Here is a 9726-nt window from a genome sequence, read left to right as displayed (position 1 = left end):
ATAACTGAAAGATGAATTGTATTTTGCGATGCATATGAGAGGTTATCTTTAAAGTGGGGGAACTTAACAAAGCAAGGTTATTCGTAATTATGTCATAACGAAAAAAAATTGTTTTTAATATTATATAATCCTAACTAATATTATAAATGCGAATGCGAGTTTGTTTGTGCGTTTGTTTATTACCCTTTCACTTTTTAATTACTTAACCGATCACCATGAAATTTTCAAGAAAGATGAGAAAAGGTTATATGCTATATAATGTAACTTATCAGTTGAAACTTAAACTATACAATAAGTTTTATAGTTAAAATGATTGCCGTTGTATAAACATTAAATGTTAAACGATATAAAAGTTTGTCTGCGCGCACAGGTGCTTGGCTTGTCTATAAAATGTTTGCGTGGTTTAAGCCACGCAAACATTTTATAGACAATAAATATTTAATAAACATTTTATTTATAACCTTTTCTAATATACAGGGGCATAGCTAGAGTTTCCAGCGCCTGGGGACAACTGAAGCATTTGCGCCCCATTCTATGTGCCAAAAATGGAAAACATTTCATTCAAAAATTTCGTAGCATCAATAAGGCGCCCCTTGGATGCTGGGCCCAGAGACAGATAGCCTCACCCTAGCTACGCCACTGCTAATATATCAAAAATATTACTTGAAAATTTCATGATGATCCGTTAAGTAATTAAGGCGTGAAAGCGTAACATTTATAAATTTTTCCTTGTTTAATTTTATTATTTGAAATCCTTCAGGATTTACGGGTTTCGGGTCATCTTTCACAAAAATTTTTCAGTCATTAAGAAAATATACGTAGCAGTTTTACTAGATTTCATGGCGATACACTCCACGTAAATACAAAATATCCGCGGTCTATAGGTATAGAAGAAGGGCAGTATTTACTGAAATTTTACGCAGAGTGTATTTTTAAAATTCACGCGAAGTTGAAACTTATTTAAGGACATTAACGCGAGCGAAGCCGTGGGTAAAAGCTAGTAAAACTATAAAACATGAAGCCACATTAAATTAATTAACTGGAAAACAAGGGGCCCACCAGCGGCCGAGCGGTAACGTCGCTGAACACTGGTAGTTCGGTCCGAGGTTCGAATCCCGCGAACGGGTTGGCTGCATGGGTGTTTTCGTGGTTTTCCCCATGTGTGACGTGTATACGAGCCAGTTTCCCTTAAAAAGTCCTCCACGAAGGCCTCCCTCCCTTAATGCAGATAGCCCTCGAGTGCTTTGCCGTAATTTAATAAGCCAAACGAAGTCTGAGAAAAACTAATCATTATTAATAGGAAGAGTTATAGGTATTTTTTCCTCTTTAAAGCGGTCTTTAATGGTATAATCGGAAGCCCGCCCGCCTAGAAATCATGAGGTTAGGAGTTCGAAACTCGGCGAGGGCAACGTATATTTTCCCTGCCTATTGGCGCCTGAAGTAAAATGTGGTAGCCTATAATATGTCACTATCAGGATTTAGCAACTGATCCTTACCTTCCTTGTCGCCCTAGAAGTGGGGGAGAATGCAAGGAATTTTCTCCTTTATTACCGCAATGGAAAATTTGGCTAGGGTATTGCACCTTTTTCATATTCTGGCTAGGCAGAAGAGTACCAGGGGGAGCAGAACAGCCAAGCCACTGATTAAGAGGAGAGGCCTCCGAAGAACCTTAAGTTTTTAAGTATATATTAAAAAAAATGAAGCAAAAATGTGGTCTGTATTGGGAGAATCAATCCCTAACTCATAATTGGCACTAAAGATATCTTTGGGACGGTGTATGTTTCAGTTGCTCCATGCTAGAGAAGCTTTTTGAAGTTGAAGTGGATTAAAAGCTATCTTCGATCAACAAGGTGCCAAGATTTAATGGCTTGTCAGTCTTTTTGCATTGAACATACGGTAGCTAAACATGTTAATGAATTTTTGACAAAACTATAAACAAACTTTCGTAAGTCAAAATTCACTAAAAACAGTTATAGCTTTTTTATTTTTAGAAAAGTTAACAATATTTTTTAAATCATCAAAAATAGCTGATTAATAAGCATTTTTAAATATAAATTTGTTTTCTAAATGTAATTTTTCCCCTTAATCTTAAGACTTGCTTTTCAAATCAATTCAAATATTTAATTTTAATTAAATAAATGTTAATTTTATATTTGTGTTGACATTTTGTATGGTGATCATTCCGATATAGGGTGACCAAGTGAGATTTCCATCCTGAGCATCGATAATTAAGTCTTGCACTGCAGATAGAATTTTGCATATTTGCCCTATTTCTTACTTTGACAAATGTAATCATTTTACAAAATTACATGTTCTATTTGTACAACTTTTCCATCCTTAGATCAGTCAATATACTAAGCATAAAACCTATTTCAAACATTCTGCGTGTGTGTATTTATGTTTTATTTAAGCTAATAGAAAATATTTAATAATGGAAATTTCCTTCATCCAGAGTCAGTTTACAATCCATAAAAGATAATAAGATTAATACCAGTAATAATGTATAAATAATGTAAATAATGAGTAAAATGCATAATATATTTTAATAAATGAAGCTGGAAATTGCAGATGTGTGAATCTTGAAATAAATACTGATAACCAAAAAAACAGAATAGAAATTTGTGCTTATTTGAAAAGTGAATAATACAGGCAAAGTTAAAATAAAAATAAACATTTTCAATGAACAGTAACATTACTTATACTACATTAAGGGGAAGCAAATGTGTATATGTAAATGTGTGCATTAGTGGTATTTATGATTTTACACTGAAATTCTGATTCCCCCATGAGGGGGGGGGATCAGAATTTTTTTAATAGGTAAAGAAGCTAATGGGATAAATGAAACTAAGGGAATTATTGATATGTTGTCCTCTATTAAAGACATATGTGTTATTTTGTTCCATTGGCTAATTCATTTTCACATTGGACTTGTAATTGAATTTTAAATTAAGAATGAATCTGTGTGCTTTTTCAGGGAAGGGAAGTTATGCTTTATAAAATTATAAGTATGCAATATTTACAATTAAACAGAAAATGAGAGGTGTATGAAAAAATTACAAGAAAAAAAGGGAATTTTAAATTTTTTGACAGGATGAAATTTAAAATGCTTATCAGTCATGGTTAATAAAACTTAGCTGAATATTAAATATATGTATCAAATTTATTGAGAGTAAAAATTGAAGCTAACAGAATGATAATAATAAATTAAAAAATTTATTTACATGCATACAATTTTATGTTAAATATACAGAAAATTTTCATACGAGAATACAAGAATAAAGAATTGTTTTATTAAAGAGTCTTGAAATAACTGTAGCTTTTTCTTTCACTTTTAAATTAAATAACTCTTAAAATTATAGTGATATTTATAAAAGCATAATAAAAATAATTTGATTAAACATTCCTTTTACATATTAGGCCAACTAATATTACATATTACAGCTCATGAAATGTTTCTGGTATGGAAAAAAGGATCCTTCTAAAAAATTTTCTTTACATATATATAACTAAAAATGTATCAGTTCATTTTTTCTATAATTATGTTTTATGAAAATATTCTTAAACTATTGAAAAGAATGAAATTTCCTTCATTTTCAAATGATTATGAGATGGATTTTAATGTAATGCTGATAAAGAAGATATTTTTAACATTAAAACAGAAAAATCTAAAATAGCTGAAACATATACACCTTGGATAAAAATTTGCGAGGAAAAAATTATAAATATTAATGAAAATAAAATTTTCATAGCACATAATTTTAGCATTTTAGTAAAAAATTATAAAAATTGCATCATTATACTTTACATACAGCCACTTTACTGAGATATTTATTTCAATATTAAATATATAAATTTCATGTTTCATTTCCTATTTATCTATTTCACTATCTTCTAATTTGACAAATTTTGTCTCAAATCTCAGATAATGCATTAATTCTAGATTCAGCAGCAATTACTTTCACAAAACATATATGAAATTAACAAGATGCTATTAATTTTGCACGAAGGCTTTCCATATAAAATTAACTTCTCAGATTTTCTACATTTATATAGTTCTATATAAAAAGAGCATTTATTTTGGAACATAATGACCAATATGAAGTAATAATACATAATTTATAATTTTAATAGTCACAGCATACTGAGATATTACATTTGGCTCATTGTAGAACCATAGCCTGCATACCCAGCAATGCAATCATTACCATCCAATGATACAATCATTTTGCTTATCATATGATAAGCTTGCTTTAAATTGATTTCATTAAAGGGTACAATAGAATACCTGCCATAGCTTTTCAGTTTATTGCCATATAACTTTATCGCACTAAGCACAGCAACTGAAAAATTGGTCACAAGATTTGTGGCTTAATTGTCTGATTTTCCGAGATTTAGGTATTAAGTTTTTATTTTGACTGACATTCCTCTTTGGAATGTCACTGGGTTTGTTTGATGCAGCTACTTGCCCTGAAGATGGTTAGCTTGGCTGTTCACAGCTTTAATGAAGCTTGCCGCAAGGTGGTGAATTCTACTGCATAACTAAGCAAATAGCTCCTTCACATTTACAAGTCTGCTGCTTCTGCACACCTAATCAGCTGGAAGGGATAAAAATTATAAACATAAATAATTACAAAATCGATTCACAATAAATTTTATATTTTAGTTAATTTATTTATTGAATAAAATAAATGTGAAAGTAATTAGAAAGCAGCACTGAATTAAAATATTAGTAATACTCATAGTGTAACAACGCTGATACTGCAAATGCTAAATTAAACGAGTATTGGGACTTTAAAGCATTAGAAATGAGTGAGTGTTGCATACAAAGGTTAGCATTTTGGATGCATAAATTCATGTCACACATAGAGAAAATTATGAAAACTTCCATGCAGCCAGTCTATTTGGCAGGATACACAAGAAATAAACATGTTTAATAATGAAACATAATAAAAATATTAATAATTAATGAGGGAAAATTTATAGTTTTGTTCTTTTTATTTAAGTTAATATTTCTATTGTGAAAACTATTCACTTTCTCTTTGCCAGTACTAAACATTAATTCTGAATTATAATAAATTTTCCAACTGCTCTGTGATTCATTCACAATAGTAATGGCTTGAGTTAATTTCTTCTGCGTTTATTTCATTTATAACCTCCCAAAGTTTTCAACTACATTTTATCCTATAGTTCTAATCTGAGGTAATGCGCTGCAAATATCAAATGTTAAACTGTCATAATAATAATACTATAGACAACTGAAGTTAACAAGCACATATTGTAAAGCTTCAATCATATGCAGAAGTGATTTATATGCAAGTACAGTGAAAAGTCGTTAATCCGGACTCGTCGGGACTTCGGCGATTCCGGATTATCGATTTTTCCGGATTATAGATCATCAGTTTAAATCTGGTAAGATGGCATGCAGAAATTACAAAATTAAAAATATGAAACCATAATTTATGAAATAAAGAACAATTATGATCTAAAGGGTATTAAAATTTACAAAAAGAAAAAGCTTAATATTTATTTGTTTACTTTATTAAACATTTATTTCAATGTAAGTTGCTTCGTTTCATGTGATAACACTTTCTCTTTAATTCTATTAAACAGACATAATTTCTCGTTTAGTTACAAAGTTCCGCCGTTCAAGTCCTATAATTGCTGTGTTGAGAATACCGACTAATTTGTCAATGGAAATGTTTTCGTTTTCAATAACCTCTGGGTCACTTTCTTCACTATCGAAAGCGAATTATAATGACGAGGAACTTGATTTAAATCATATCAAAGACGGAGTACATAGACATGAAATACTATACTTAGTAAGGAATTATAAGCCAAATAAAATAAAAACATCTGCCCTGAAGATAAGGATAGTGCTGACAGATCAACTTCCAATCCGCGGCGTGAAATTGATAAACAGATTTCGAATTTCAGAACATACTTTCGCTTTGTAGATATAAATTACATATTAGTAAATATATATCGGAAATTCTATTTGACATAATCGAAAGTTGAAGCTTACTTTTATGAAATTGTTCTAAAAGTCTGCAAAAAATAATAAGCAGGATCCAATTCAAAGATTAAGGAGCAACGCAATGTGCAACGTTAACTGAATCAGATAATTTTAGCTTAGCTTATACCTCCGTTACGCATTAAACGCGCATGTGCACAAACATATTCGCAGCCGTAAAGGTCTTACGCGCACTCTTAAACACCTGTGCGCATGCGTGAACGCAACGCATGCGCAGAAAGTTTGTAGCTTTGAGGTCCGTATTATAGATCATTCCGGATTATGGGTGTCCGAATTAACGACTTTTGACTGTATATCTTTATCATTTGGCCAATTTGAATTCAACAAAATTATCTAATTTTCATAACTTTCTCAATTTTTATTGTCTGCAGATAATCAAAACCATTTTTAAAGAGGGACTACTGCACATTATTGTTAAGAAATATATCACATCGACATTCTTCAGCTTTATTACTTTTTAACTTTAACAAATTAATATTTAAGTACTAAAAATTAAATATAACACAGTTATAGCTCTGAAGCTATGTGACAGATGCGACGAGCGAAAGCTCTGAAGTCAGATTCCAATCAGTCTGGGTCGTATTTATTTTGCATATAAAACAATACATGTGAATTCTAGTTAAATAGAACCAATGACTAAAAAGCACTTGTTTTAAAAAAATACTTAATAAAAATGTATTTTTCATATTACATATCAATACATATTAAAATAAAGTCGTAGCTGCCCGGATGGTATAGTGATTAGGGAAGCCTGAGTACAATACTGAGGGACCCGGGTTCGAATAACGAACAAGGCATGGATGTAAATTATCTGTCCCTACATAGGAGGCAAAGGTGGCCTGCCTATTAGGTGCCTCCATAATAGATCACCATATCTGATTTTAGGAGTGGCCAATGCCGGCATAGGCAAGCATCCACCATTGGAAACAAAAAGTACATGTGCAAAAAATGGAGTTATTCTGATGCTAATGGTTTCATAAAATTAATTATTCTTTTCTGATAACTCGATTCATAATTATAATGTGGGGAAAAAAGAAGAAATATAGAATATCAAATCCCATTTACTTTCCTGAACCAAAGTATGAAAGTAACAGCACAGTGTATAAAAATGTTGAACAACTGCATCGTCTGTTAACACAGTTATAACTGAAGTACTGTTTTGAAGAAGGGTATGGAGTTTTATGGCAATTAGCATATACTTTGATGCTTCTTATTTCATTAAAGCTAATTCTTATATATAGGCATAGTAATGTTTTGTTCATCAGCATTTTATGAATTATTGACAATTTCAAAACAACAAGTATAAATATGCAAAATAAAATAAGGAGCTGTACGACTTAAAGCTCATATAAATTGGAATACCTTATGTTGGAGCATTGCTGAACTCATACTTAAAACAGAATAAAATGATAAATGAAAATCAAAACACTACTATATATGCACTGTATGTTACTTCCTTATTAAAGCAGACAGTCTGGATATATTTAAAAGTTACAAGTTACAAATTTGGTGATTCAATCAGCTTATTTTGTTATGGTGTCTTTATTAAACAATAATCAAATGTCACCTATGGATATTCTAATATATTTTAAGAACATTAGGCTTAAATAAAAAGTTAAACTTTACCTTTCTGGATTTTGGAAAGCCTAACAGATTTCAGTTCACAAAATCCATTTCAGTCCCATTTATTGCTATTACAGGCCACACATCGAGCAAAAGCTTTCATTGAAGGGCAGTTCAACCTGAAAAAAGAAATTAAATCACCATTTAAAATTTCATGATCAGGGTAACAATACAAAGGTTTAGCACTTGGCTTATAAATAATCCTGCTCTTTCAGAAAAATTTAATTGCCATGACAATAGATTTAGGTTGGTAACTTATTTCTGTAAAAAAATGTTATGCCCTTTCCAGGAAAAACATGAGCACACATATTTACCATATAACATATTCCTCGAAGTATAACACAATGGCTTCAAATCACATTAATTAGAAAGTTTGATTTTATTTCTACTTTAACCAGGTTGCCTTCATGGCCATATGACATACAATATATTCTTTAAAATAAAGACTAATGTAACAGATTCAAATAACAAATTTAAAAGTTTTGCCCCATAAGTGAAAACATAACTTTGTGAAATAAATCTTGCATCCAATTTAAGGCCATGAGAATTGATGTTTGACAAATACTAAAGAAAGTTTATTTATATTTTTGATGCATTAGACATGAACCTGATTTAATCAAAAAAACTTTAATATGGGGAATAGGTTGGAATAGCTTTAACTTCTTTGATAAGCTGAAGCATGTTTAGAACAAAATGTTTTAATGACAAGTAAATTTCCATCATTTGCAAATCATTATATTATTAGAAAATACATTTTAATGAGATACTAACAACTATGACATTTTATGCATAAAAAGAGTAAAAATTAAGCCAGTTATCATTTGGCTTTGTGGTGTCATCGAAGCTTTGCTTCTTCTCCCAGCATAAATTCTTTGGTGGTACACTACTATACTGTCAACAATATTGTTTTCATATTAGTTCCACAACAGTAAATTAACATGTTCCAGTTCAGAGTTTGAATGCATCTGAAATGTTTTGTGCACAGTTTGAATTTAAGAAAAATCTCTTTCTTTCAGACTTATATTTTCAGCTTAATATTCTAATGATATACTTTTTTTGAAATCATATACTACAGCTATATCCATTTGACTTTGAAGGGAAGATTAATAATTTTTATCTTCTTATATCCTACCCATATATCTTTCTTTCTAAGTAGCTATGTGCAGAGTTAAAAAATGTATAGACATATAAAAATAATAAGGATAGCTTAATTATTTTTATTGAGAAAAATTAAATGTGCATAGCTATATATGTAAGAATACATAATTAAATTAGTCCAAATCATATTTAATGCATCTCCATATCTATTTTAATATTTTCATTAATTATGTATTTAAATGCACTAATCATTTTATCATTAGAATTCTAGTAAAAGTAAGAAAAAAGCTATAATAAATTAAATGCTGTTGTTGTTGGTATCATTTTAACTTTGCCCAGTTTGTCTTCATGGCAATAGCATTATTTATAACATATATAATACCTAAAAAAGGAACATTTTGTTATGTTAATAATAATAATTTGCTGCATTTTTTAACTCCCCAAACCCCATAAACGTTTTGCGAAAATATAAAAAACTTTATTTTCTTTTACCGTAATAATCCGTAATGTTCGTTGCGAAAATATAAAAAACTTTATTTTCTTTTACCGTAATGTTCGAAAAATAAACCCCATAAACGTTTTGCGAAAATATGAAATAATAATGATTTGCGACTTTCAAACTTTATTTTCTCTTACCGTAATGTTCGAAAAGTAAACAGAAAATTTCCCTTTTCCTCCTTCAGGAAAATTCCCTGTGTGGGTTGCAACAATTATCAGGGTTACCATATTCTGGCGCACGTACGCTCACTTCCGATGTAAACAAATCCGCAATTTCGCCAAGTGCCGGTTATGGAAACATCCCCGCAATTTTTATGTTTAAGCGTGACAAAAAGCTGATAAACAAAATATTTAAGTAATATGAAATGGAAGAACGTAAATTTGCATGAACAAACTGTCGCAGCTTAAATAAAATATTTTTCTTCAATTAAGAATTTCAGTTTTGAAAGTGTAATATAATCTTTTCAGCAAGGATT

The 9726-nt window shown here is 30.3% G+C and overlaps 1 long non-coding RNA gene across 1 annotated transcript; it reads right to left on the bottom strand.

The window, feature by feature from the left end:
- Positions 1–3193: 3193 nt before the first annotated feature.
- On the bottom strand, positions 3194–8967 carry LOC146994968 (uncharacterized). Its single transcript, XR_015043395.1, has 2 exons — positions 7658–8967; positions 3194–4595 (listed from the first exon to the last, which is right to left on the bottom strand). It is a non-coding gene; the product is annotated as an uncharacterized LOC146994968 (long non-coding RNA).
- Between the last annotated feature and the right edge of the window lie 759 nt (positions 8968–9726).

The sequence above is a fragment of the Stegodyphus dumicola genome, chromosome 10 (assembly GCF_044657685.1).
Source record: "Stegodyphus dumicola isolate Sdum_Otavi_A_Nest chromosome 10, ASM4465768v1".
NCBI classification, from domain to species: Eukaryota; Metazoa; Arthropoda; class Arachnida; order Araneae; family Eresidae; genus Stegodyphus; species Stegodyphus dumicola.
The sequence above is the reverse complement of the archived record's forward strand: the minus strand, read 5'-3'. Positions and strand labels throughout refer to the sequence as shown.